Source organism: Anomaloglossus baeobatrachus, chromosome 6 (assembly GCF_048569485.1).
Source record: "Anomaloglossus baeobatrachus isolate aAnoBae1 chromosome 6, aAnoBae1.hap1, whole genome shotgun sequence".
NCBI classification, from domain to species: domain Eukaryota; kingdom Metazoa; phylum Chordata; class Amphibia; order Anura; family Aromobatidae; genus Anomaloglossus; species Anomaloglossus baeobatrachus.
In genome coordinates this window covers 63,815,363-63,827,365 of record NC_134358.1, presented here as the reverse complement: position 1 = coordinate 63,827,365, position 12,003 = coordinate 63,815,363, and the positions used below count along the sequence as shown (strand labels likewise).

General features: G+C 53.5%; 1 protein-coding gene across 2 annotated transcripts in view; it reads left to right on the top strand.

Annotated features, from left to right (window-relative positions):
- Positions 1-9,076: 9,076 nt before the first annotated feature.
- Positions 9,077-12,003, top strand: part of EMC2 (ER membrane protein complex subunit 2) — a 142,553-nt gene continuing 139,626 nt past the window's right edge. The window contains exon 1 of one of the 2 annotated variants that reach the window (XM_075352954.1): positions 9,077-9,153. The gene's annotated coding sequence lies outside the window, so the exon portion shown is untranslated. Of the gene's footprint in view, positions 9,156-12,003 lie in introns of both variants that reach the window. The other variant, XM_075352955.1, reaches the window with a different exon arrangement.

The following is a 12,003-nucleotide window of genomic DNA, read 5'->3' as shown; positions in this document are numbered from 1 at the left end:
GGGCAAATGATGAACTGGTCCCTCTCTTCCTCTTGTTCTGCAGGTATGAAGGATCGGGACAAGGCATCGGCCCGCACATTCTTGTCAGCGGGCCGGAAATGTAGCTGGAAATCGAAGTGGGCGAAAAAAAGAGACCACCGGGCTTGTCGAGGATTGAGTCTCCGGGCCGAGTGCAGGTATGCTAAGTTTTTGTGATCGGTATAAATTATGACCGGATATACCGCTCCCTCCAGCAAGTATCGCCATTCCTCCAAAGCTAACTTAATAGCCAACAGCTCCCGATCACCGATGGTGTAATTGCGTTCCGGAGCGGAGAAGGCCGTGGAAAAGAATCCACAGGTAACCATCTTTCCGGAGGACGACTTCTGCATCAACACGGCTCCGACACCCGCGGACGAGGCATCCACCTTCACCGTGAATTGTCTGTTCACAGCTGGTCGATGGAGAACGGGAGCGGAAGCAAAGGCCTGCTTCAGGGAGCGGAAGGCATTTTCGACCTCAGTAGACCATTCCTTGGGATCCGCCCCTTTTCTAGTCATAGCGGAGAGGAGCCGTCAGTGCGGAAAAGTAGGGGATGAATTGCCAGTAGTAATTTGCGAATCCCAGGAAGCGTTGCATAGCTTTCAGTCCAGAAGGGGGAGGCGAGGTGAGAATGGAAGACAGTTTCTCAGGATCCATCTGTAGGCCTCTGTCGGAAATGATGTAGCCAAGAAAGGGAAGAGACGTCTGTTCAAACAAACATTTCTCGTACTTGGCGTACAGACGGTTTTCTCTAAGTCTTTGCAGGACGAGTCGTACGTTTTTTCTATGGGTCGGTAAGTCTGGAGAGAAGACCAAGATGTCGTCCAGGTAGACGACCACACAGACGTACAATAGATCCTTGAAGACATAATTCACCAGCTCCTGGAAGACAGCCGGGGCGTTACAGAGACGGAACGACATCACACAATATTCGTAGTGCCCGTCCCGGGTGTCGAATGTCGTCTTCCATTCATCTCCCGGGGCGAATACGGACCAGGTTGTAAGCTCCGTGGAGATCAAGCTTGATAAAGATGCGGGCCCCTCTCAGCCGATCAAACAGCTCCGGGATCAGAGGAAGGGGGTATTTGTTCTTAATGGTGATCTGGTTTAAACCCCTGTGGTCAATGCATGGCCGGAGGGATCCGTCCTTCTTTTTCATGAAGAAAAACCCGGCTCCTGCAGTGGAAGATGATCTCCGGATGAACCCCCTTGCCAAGTTCTCAACAATGTATACCGACATGGCCTGGGTCTCGGCTGCTGACAAAGGATAGATATGTCCTCAGGGGGGAGTGGCCCCTGGCAGCAGGTCCATGGCACAGTCGTATGGTCTGTGTGGCGGCAATACCTCTGCCTCGTTTTTGTCGAAGACATCCACAAAGGACCAATATGCGGACAGCAGTCCTGGTAGAGACTCCGATGCCGAAGACTGATGGACGGGCCGGACAGACTGCAGACAGTTCTCGTGACAAGACTGGCCCCAACGTGTAATCTCTCCGGAGCGCCAACTGACTACAGGTTCATGTGCTCGCAACCAGGGTAGCCCCAGCAGGATTGAGTGAGACAGCCTCGGAAGAACATATAAGTCAATCTTTTCGGTATGCAGGGCACCAATACGGAGTTCCACTGGTTTGGTGACAAACAATACGGGTTCGGATAGCGGTTTCCCATCCACGGAAGCGATCACAAGGGGATTTGAGAGCGGCATGACGGGTATCCGGTATTTGTCCACCGTAGCCTGTTGGATAAAATTGCCTGCTGACCCTGAATCGAGGTACGCCTCCGCTGTGAATCAGGTCTCCCCCGTTGTCACTTGGACGGTCAGCGTTACCGGGGATGAGAGGGCTCCGGTGCTCAGGGTGGCCTCTCCTACCAACCCTAGGCCTTGGAGTTTCCCAGCTTCTCAGGGCAGGAACGAATCAGGTGTGTATCACCCCCCGCAGTAGAGGCACATGCCCTTGGCAAGCCGCTCTGCCCAGCGTTGTTCAGCTTGTCCCAGATGGTCTATTTGCATAGGTTCGGGAGTAGAGTAGTTGGGTGGTATCGACTGAGGAACGGTGGGCCTCTGCGGAGTAGGGGCGTGACGTGTCAGTCTCTTCTCCCGGAGTACTTCCTTGGACCGTTCCTGGAAACGGAGATTAATCCGGGTGGCCAGAGAGATCAGGCCGTCCAAGGTAGAAGGAACATCACGACCGGTCAACTCGTCCTTGATGCGGCCGGAGAGACCCTCCCAGAAGGCTGCAGTCAATGCCTCGTTGTTCCAACCTAACTCAGAGGCAAGCGTACGGAAATGGAAGGCATACTGGAAAACCGTTAGGGACTCTTGGCGTAGCCAAAGGAGCAAAGAGGCGGCCGTGGTGGTACATCCAGGTTCGTCAAAGGTGTTGCGGAAAGCCTCTAGAAATCCCTGGATGTTGGTAGTCACCGGATCTTCTTTCTCCCACAAGGGATTTATCCAGGCCAATGCTTCACCCTCCAGATGGACATCAGGAAGGCCACCTTTGCTTGATTAGAGACAAAGAGTTGTGGGAGCAACTTAAAATGCAGTAAGCATTGATTCAGGAAGCCTCAACAGGTCTTGGGGTCCCCGGCGTATCGGGGCGGAGCAGCAAGGCGGAGTTTAGAGGCTGAAGAGGAAGCAACTACGGAAGCCGCTGCCGTGTTCTGATCCGACAGGGATGTGGCTGTTGCCTGGAGATTGTTCAAACGGGTATCCACTGACATAAAAGCCAGCATGCGAGATTGGGTCTCGCGTTGTCGCACAAGTTCTTGTTGTAAACCGGCCAGCTGGGATGCTTGTGATCCGGCGGAATCCATGGCCTGTTCAAACTGCAATGTTCAGTCCAGAGGTGGATCCACGGGACCGTGCACCGGACTCCCCCAGAGAGACAACCAGGAGCGAACCCCTATACAGGGACTGTCTGGTGGCCTCCCCAGAGGGCCTAGATGCACAGCAGCCAGGACACAAGTTCGGGTTTCACGTCCTTCAGATGTCCGTACGGGATATAGCGACTAGTCCAACGGTAGCCGTGGGCAGGATGGATGACCGGAACCGGGTACAGGTGTCGAATGGAAACAGCAGACGGAGTCCGGGTCCAGCGAGGAGTGCAGGCTGATGTGCTCAGATGGAATCCAGAACCGGTGACGGGTACAGGCTGACGGAAGATAACGGGATCCACAGCTGATAGTCGCCGGGGCAACTCCTGGGAAGCGGCAGGCTGGACACACTCCGGTTGGCGGTCGGACACTGTGGGCAGAGACAGGGTTAACCTGGGTACAAAGCACAGAGGGACCTGAACATCTAGGGCAAGAGATAAACTACAAGAACACGTTGAACTGGCACCACCCACAAGCAAAGGAAGTCTTATATACCTTGAACCTGTAATCAGCCATATCCTGTTTCAGTGACGCTGGCCCTTTAAGAAGAGGTGAGTGAGTGCGCCCGCGCCCTTGTGCGCATGTGCGAGGCCCGAGCGCTGGAGATCAACACAGGACGCAGGGGAGAGAGAGGAGGAGATGCAGGGGGAGCAGAAGCTGAGTCCCGGACGGCAGAGGGACGCCGGGGCCGACAGGAGGGGAGCACGGAGTATGCACAGGAGGGAGAGCGGGGGCAGCAGCCATGGCCAGGGCGCCCAAGGACCGGATCGGAGAGTGACGGACAGCGCCGGGATCCCGGGAGCGTGACAATAGGGAAATGGTCTTTAAAGGGTTATTCCCATCTCCGCGATTCTATCCCAATATTTAGTAGGTGTAATAATAATAATATTAGCAGGTACCTCCAATTAGAAATGTAGTATAGGTTTTCTTATTAATTATGTCACTTATCTCATGTTCAAGGATTTCCAGGACCTTAGGTATTCATGGTTACGACGCACATATAGTCACAGTAAAGGCCGCTTTACACACTGCAATATCGGTACCGATATCGTCAGCGTGCGTATCCGCCCCCATCGGTTGTGCGTCACGGGCAAATCTCTGCCCGTGTTGCACAACATCGCCCGGACCCATCACACTACTTACCTTCCCTGCGACGACGCTGTGACCGGCGAACTGCCTCCTTTCTAAGGGGGCGGTTCGTTCAGCGTCACAGCGACGTCACTGAACCACCGCCCAATAGAAGCGGAGGGGCGGAGATGAGCGGGACGAACATCCTGCCCACCTCCTTCCGCATTGTGGCCAGGAGGCAAGTAAGGAGAGCTTCCTCGTTCCTGCGGTGTCACACGGAGCGATGTGTGCTGCCGCAGGAACGAGGAACAACTTCGTTACTGCTGCAGTAACGATATTTGAGAATGGACCCCCATGTCACCGATGAGCGATTTTGGACGTTTTTGCGACGATGCAAAATCGCTCATAGGTGTCACACGCAACGGCATCGCTAAAGCGACCGGATGTGCGTCACAAATTCCGTGACCCCAACGAGATCACTTGAGCGATGTCGTAGAGTGTAAAGCCCACTTAAGTTAGCTTTTTGCTAGTAGTCATAACCAGGATAGATTGGACTATTTTGTTCATGTGTAATTGCACTGCCCCGGTGCTAGTTGGGCTGCTCGGGTCCGGGATCGTCGTGGCTCGAGGGGTCCGGACCCGGCTTTGCGGACACTTTGATTCGTAAAAGGGGAATATTTACAGGGGACAAGTTCGTGAAGCCACGTGCGGGTTGCGATAATGGAAGTACCGCTGCTGCTGGAAGGAGGACCGGGGCAGATGGTGTGAAGCAGCAAGGTGTCAGTCCCTCCGCAGGTAGGGAAGGCTCTGGGCTCAGGGGGTTGGTAGATTTGGGAGGTCAAGGTGCAGGGACCAGGATAATCACTGCGGGTAGTCGTGGTGTTGGATGAGGTTTAGAAAGGAGACACACACACTGTAGGTAAACCAAAGTCTCTGTGTAGAACTGCTGCTGCTGGGAGCTCGTCCAAGTACCCGGGCCCACCGGTGTCACTTAGTGATTAGGAGACTATCTCCGTGTACAATTTGTAGTCCGTTGATGGTCCCCGTGGCTTGAAGCTGTTGGGGGCCCTGCTCACTATGTGTAGTGTAGCTGTGCTCTTAAGGGCTGGCACTTGGGACCTCAGTGGGTTTCTGTGTCTGGAAAGACTCTGTCCCCCTCGTGGTGCTGATGCCCTCAATGTCTGAGCCTGTAGGGAAGTCCTTGAAGATCCTCTCCCTTTCAGGTGAATTGCCAGGATGTTGAATTGGCTCCTGACCTAGGGTCCTGTACCCCGTCGTGCTCAGAACCGGTCAGTTCTGTTGGGCCCTTCTGGTGCCGACAGTCCTCCAAGACTACGTCCGTCACAACCCTGTCTAACATCTCTGAAACCGGTCGCCGACTCCTATGGACACAGATCACTGCTTGCGACCCAATCAGTTCCCCTAGCTCCCCAAGAGCTCACTCTCCCAGCTCCTCACTCTCTGGAGCCTACTTCTCACTCTGTCTCCCCCTTACATTCTGCTCAACCCCTAGGTGAGTGGCCCTTTTTCCAGCTAGACCAACCCACTGGTGTGTCTGACAGTGACTGATGTGCGCTGATTGGGTTTTATGGTGCAGATGGGAGTGACACTGGTTTCTTGGGTACCTGGAACCATGGGGGTAGGCCCTGCACCCTGGGTAAGGATGCAGTTCCCTGTGGCACTCTGATGTATTCAGGGGCGCCACATTCCCCCTTGGTTAAATGTAGCTTGTCCGTGAGCTACAGCACACACAGAGTTTTATTTAACTGGAAGTAAAAGATAACATATTATTCTTCCCCCCCAGGGGAGGCACATTTCTTATAACGTTTTAAACATGTAGAGTCCAACACTGGAACACTTGGGAACGCTACCGGTTGTAGCGGTAGCTGGGGACTCCGCCTGCTCCGCTGCATCCCCTTCCTGTGACAGTCCATTCCCATTGTCCCTTTCCCTTCAACCCCCCACCCAAAACACCTGAACCCCTGGTGCCACCTCTAGTCATGGTGTTGCACCACCCAGAGTTCCTTGCATTGTTCGTGGTGACGAGATTGAGGTCCGGGTATTGCAGAGGACTACTTTGGTAGGCACACTAGGTGCAACTATTTACAAAGAGCACAAGTTTGTGCTGGCTGCTGCTAGTCCTACAGCCATGGTCCATTTTTAATAACGTTACTAACTGGTGGAAAAAAAGGTTACTTTCCCAGAAAGATTCAACGTTTCAACATTTTTAAATGATTAGCAGTAATATAGCATCTATTACAACATTTCAACATGAATAAAGGCTGCTTTACACGTTTCAATTTCCTATGCGATCTCGTATGTGATTACACTCACTATCTCCCAGCTCCCCACTCTCTGGAGCCTACTTCTCACTCTGCCTCCCCGTTACAGTCTGCTCAACCCCTAGGTGAGTGGCCCTTTTTCCAGCTAGACCAACCCACTGGTGTGTCTGACAGTGACTGATGTGAGGTGATTGGGTTTTGTGGTGCAGATGGGAGTGACACCGGTTTCTTGGGTACCTGGAACCATGGGGGTAGGCAATGCACCCTGGGTAAGGATGCAGTTCCCTGTGGCACCCTGATGTATTCAGGGGCGCCACATAAAAAATTGGTTGAACAAAGCAGACAGTCATATTACCTTGCTTGATTTGTGGGTAACTGTGCCTTTAAAAAATTATAATGATTCTTGCGCTGTGTCTGCACAGGGAAAAAAGTGGGGTCTCTGGTTAGCAATATGTAGAGCAGTAATGACACGATTAGTCTATATACTGAACCGCATTTTGCCGTGTGGGGGAGCGACCTGTATGGCACAGTGTCAGAACATTGAGCTGTTCATTAGTTTCATTCCTCTGGGACTTGCATAGATCAGTTGGTGTTCAACCACTGGGACCTGAACTAATCGGAGGGTGTCTGACCACTGGGACACACTGATCGGAGGGTGTCCCAACTGCTGGGTCCCACACTAATTGGAAGTTGTCCGACTACTGGGACTCGCACTGTTTGGAGGTTGTCCAATCGTTGGGACTCACACTGATCGGAGGATATCCAAACACTGGGACCCACACTGATCGTAGGGTGTTCGACCGCTGGGACCTGCATTGATTGCTGGGTGTGCAACCACTTGGACCTATATTGATTTGGTGGGTATCTGACCGCTGGGACTCATACTGATAGGTGTCTGATCACTGGGACCTGTACTGATCAGAGGGTGTCAGACCACTGGGACCAGCACTGAACGGAGGGTGTCCGACTCCTGAGAACTGCGCTGATCAGAGAATGTCCTACCACTGGGACTGACCTGCACTGATCAGGGGGTGTTCGGCCGCTGGGACCGCACTGATCAGGGGGTGTTCGGCCGCTGGGACCGCACTGATCAGGGGGTGTTCGGCCGCTGGGACCGCACTGACTGGAGAATGTCTGACCGCTGGGACCCGCACTGACTGGAGAATCTCAGAGAATGACTGACTGGAGAATGTCTGAGACGCGCACTCATGTAGGAATGTCCAACCACTGGGACCCGCACTGATCAGGGGGTGTTCGGCCGCTGGGACCGCACTGATCAGGGGGTTTCGGGCGCTGGGACCGCACTGATCAGGGGGTGTTCGGCCGCTGGGACCGCACTGATCAGGGGGTGTTCGGCCGCTGGGACCGCACTGACTGGAGAATGTCTGACCGTTGGGATCTGCACTGAACAAAGGGTGTCTGACTCCTGGGACCTGCACTGATCAGGTGGTGACTGACCATTGGAACCCGCACTGATCAGGGGGTGTCCGACCGCTGGGACCTGCACTGATCAGGGGGTGTCCGACCGCTGGGACCTGCACTGATCAGGGGGGTGTCCGACCTCTGGGACCTGCATTGATCAGGAGGGTGGCTGACCTCTGGGACCTGCACTGATCAGGGGGGTGTCTGATCTCTGGGACCTGCACTGATCAGGGGGGTGGCTGACCTCTGGGACCTGCACTGATCAGGGGGGTGGCTGACCTCTGGGACCTGCACTGATCAGGGGGGTGGCTGACCTCTGGGACCTGGACTGATCAGGGGGGTGTCCGACCTCTGGGACCTGCACTGATCAGGGGGGTGGCTTACCTCTGGGACCTGCACTGATCAGGGGGGTGGCTGACCTCTGGGACCTGCACTGATCAGGGGGGTGGCTGACCTCTGGGACCTGCACTGATCAGGGGGGTGGCTGACCTCTGGGACCTGCACTGATCAGGGGGGTGGCTGACCTCTGGGACCTGCACTGATCAGGGGGGTGGCTGACCTCTGGGACCTGCTCTGATCAGGGGGGTGGCTGACCTCTGGGACCTGCACTGATCAGGGGGGTGGCTGACCTCCGGGACCTGCACTGATCAGGGGGGTGGCTGACCTCTGGGACCTGCACTGATCAGGGGGGTGGCTGACCTCTGGGACCTGCTCTGATCAGGGGGGTGGCTTACCTCTGGGACCTGCACTGATCAGGGGGGTGGCTGACCTCCGGGACCTGCACTGATCAGGGGGGTGGCTGACCTCTGGGACCTGCACTGATCAGGGGGGTGGCTGACCTCTGGGACCTGCTCTGATCAGGGGGGTGGCTTACCTCTGGGACCTGCACTGATCAGGGGGGTGGCTGACCGCTGGGACCTGCACTGATCAGGGGGGTGGCTGACCGCTGGGACCCGCAGTGAAAAGATCTCCTCCTGCCCAGTACAATGGTGAATATGGTCAGCACCGGACTGCACCCCGGAGGCCGCACAGCGCTGTCTCTATGTGACCCGCTGATTTGAATGAGGCGATTTCTATCAGTGAATTGGATCAAAAACGGACGCATTGTGTATCCGTAACGGACGTGGAGGTGAGAACGTCCCCAGGAATAACGGGGACGTGGAAAACGGACGTCTGACGAAGCCCTCCATATAAAAAAAAAATAATGGAGGCGGTCGGAGGTTTTCTCTGCTGATTCATGTCTATTAGCGCCAGGAGGGAAAACATGAAGAACACGGAGGAATCACTTTCTCTGGTCTCGTGTTCTCCACTCAGGGACAGACACAGGACGAGTCACGTCGCCATGGTAACACTCCGCAGCAGCTCCACCCTCTCCCCACCCAGGTGACGTCACACGTACGCTACGTGCTTGCGTAGCATCAACCTAGTGACGTCAGACGGCACGCACCGGCTTCACCCTCCACCAATCATCCCCGTGCGGCTTGTAGTGAGTACTGACGGGTAGCAATGGTGACCACTTTATACAGAGTGTCGTGTGCTCCGTCCTAGCACATGGCACAGCGGGTGTACAATGCAGGGCGCGGCGGCGTGCTGCCGTGTGTGCAGACTCACAGATGAGTCCTGACAGGAGCGGCCCCGGGAGCGGTGACCGCTGCAGATGACGCTGTATGAGCACGTGACCGAGCATCTACTGACACAAAACGGGAAGACACCGGGGACGCGGAAGGCAGTCTCCTGTCACCGCTGCGTACGGCACCTGAAACTGATTGGTGGCTACAAACAAAGCCTCCTATCAGATTCGAGTTTACATTGTAGGTTGGAATGTATAACGAGAGATTTGATTGGCTGATATGAGTAAGGAAAGGAGTTCATAGCAACCAATCATATTCCAGCTCTCATTTATCACATCTCCTAGTGAAGCTAAAAGATGCTTTCTGATTGGTTGCTACTGGTAACTTTTTATTGCACTAGTTTTGATGTAATACATATACAGCTTTGTAGTTTGTCACCTGTGGGGCCGGTGCAGACATGAACATCTACAGCTCCTCCATGTGTGAGTCTGGCTGTGGGGATGTAGGACGCGGCAGTGACACGGGCACAGGACGGGCGCTTTTAGCGTTAGGAGGGTCAATCGAATGTTTGGAGAACCTGAATGAAAACCAAATGGACAACATTTTTATTAATGGCTCTGTCCCGCGCTGTTCGTGCCGTCATTGGATGGTGACGTTTCTGTAAGGCCCCCTTCACACGCACGTGTCTCCGGTACGTGCTAGGTCCGTGCCCGCATGTACCGGAGACACGGGCACATGTAAATCCATTAAAAATCAATGGGTTTATGTGCACACACGTGTTTAGCCATTGGCCCGTGCCTCCGTGTGGAGCAGACGTGAGCCCGTGTGCTCCACACGGATGCATGTCAGTGTTTTCTCTGTCAGCACGGGTGTCACACGGCCCGCACACGTACCACACTGAGGTAGTGTGGATGCGGTCCCGTGTAACACGTGTCGGAGAAAACACGTGTCAGAGGAAAAAAAAAAAACTTTACTCACCTTCTCCAGCCCTGCTGTCTCTGCCGCTGCTGTCACTTGCTGCCGACCGCCGCTCATTATGCTTATTTAATATTCGGGCGGAAGCAGCGGGGAGTTGGCAGGACCGAAGATCAGCACCACAGACAGCGACGCCAGGGACAGGTGAGTAGAAAGTTCCGTTCGCTGTGTGTTATAAAACACACGGAGAACACACGTAGTGCCATAAACACGGCACACGGAGGGGAAAACGCACCTCTGACACGTCCCTGAAACAAGTGCGTGATTTTCACGGACGTGTGAAGAGGGCCTAACAGATAGCAGAGCCTTAAAGGGGTATTTCATCTCCAAGATCCTATCGTGGTATGTAATAGATGTAATATTAGCAGATACCTCCTAAAAGAAATGTATATTTCTCCTAATCTAGCCATGTTGGTTACCTCATGTGCAGGGCATTACATGGTAACAACCACAAGCAACTAACACCATGTGAGTGGATGTAACCATGGATACCTAAAGTCCTGCAATGCCCTGCACATGAGGTAAGAGACATGGCTATATCAGGAGAACTATACTACATTTCTAATTGGAGATATTTGCTAATAATATTATTACACCTACTGGATATTGGGATAGCTTCTTGGAGATGGGAATACAACTTTAATCTCCCAAAAGTGGTTTCCTCATCGCTATAAATGGGTACAATTTACATGTGAGAAGTGATATACAAAATAAAAAAAAGTACAATACAGTGGAACCTTGGATTACAAGTATAATTGGTTTCGGGCGTGTGCTCTTAAACCAAGTTACTCTTATATCAAAGCGAATTTTCCCATAGGAAATAATTGGAACACAGGCAATTCATTACACAGCCTAAAAATATTTACTGCATTTATACAAACTTATTACAGTAATACAAGCCAGTAATAGCCACCTACACACAGCGTATACCCATATACACAGATGCCACCTACACACAGCGTACAGCCATATACACAGACGCCACCTACACACAGCGTACAGCCATATACAGACGCCACCTACACACAGCGTACAGCCATATACAGACGCCACCTACACACAGCGTACAGCCATATACAGACGCCACCTACACACAGCGTACAGCCATATACACAGACGCCACCTACACACAGCGTATAGCCATATACACAGACGCCACCTACACACAGCGTACAGCCATATACACAGACGCCACCTACACACAGCGTACAGCCATATACACAGACGCCACCTACACACAGCGTATAGCCATATACACAGATGCCACCTACACACAGCGTACAGCCATATACACAGCCGCCACCTACACACAGCGTACAGCCATATACACAGGCGCCACCTACACACAGCGTACAGCCATATACACAGGCGCCACCTACACACAGCGTACAGCCATATACACAGACGCCACCTACACACAGCGTACAGCCATATACACAGATGCCACCTACACACAGCGTACAGCCATATACACAGGCGCCACCTACACACAGCGTACAGCCATATACACAGACGCCACCTACACACAGCGTACAGCCATATACACAGGCGCCACCTACACACAGCGTACAGCCATATACACAGACGCCACCTACACACAGCGTACAGCCATATACACAGGCGCCACCTACACACAGCGTACAGCCATATACACAGGCGCCACCTACACTCAGCGTACAGCCATATACACAGGCGCCACCTACACACAGCGTACAGCCATATACACAGGCGCCACCTACACTCAGCGTACAGCCATATACACAGGCGCCACCTACACACAGCGTACAGCC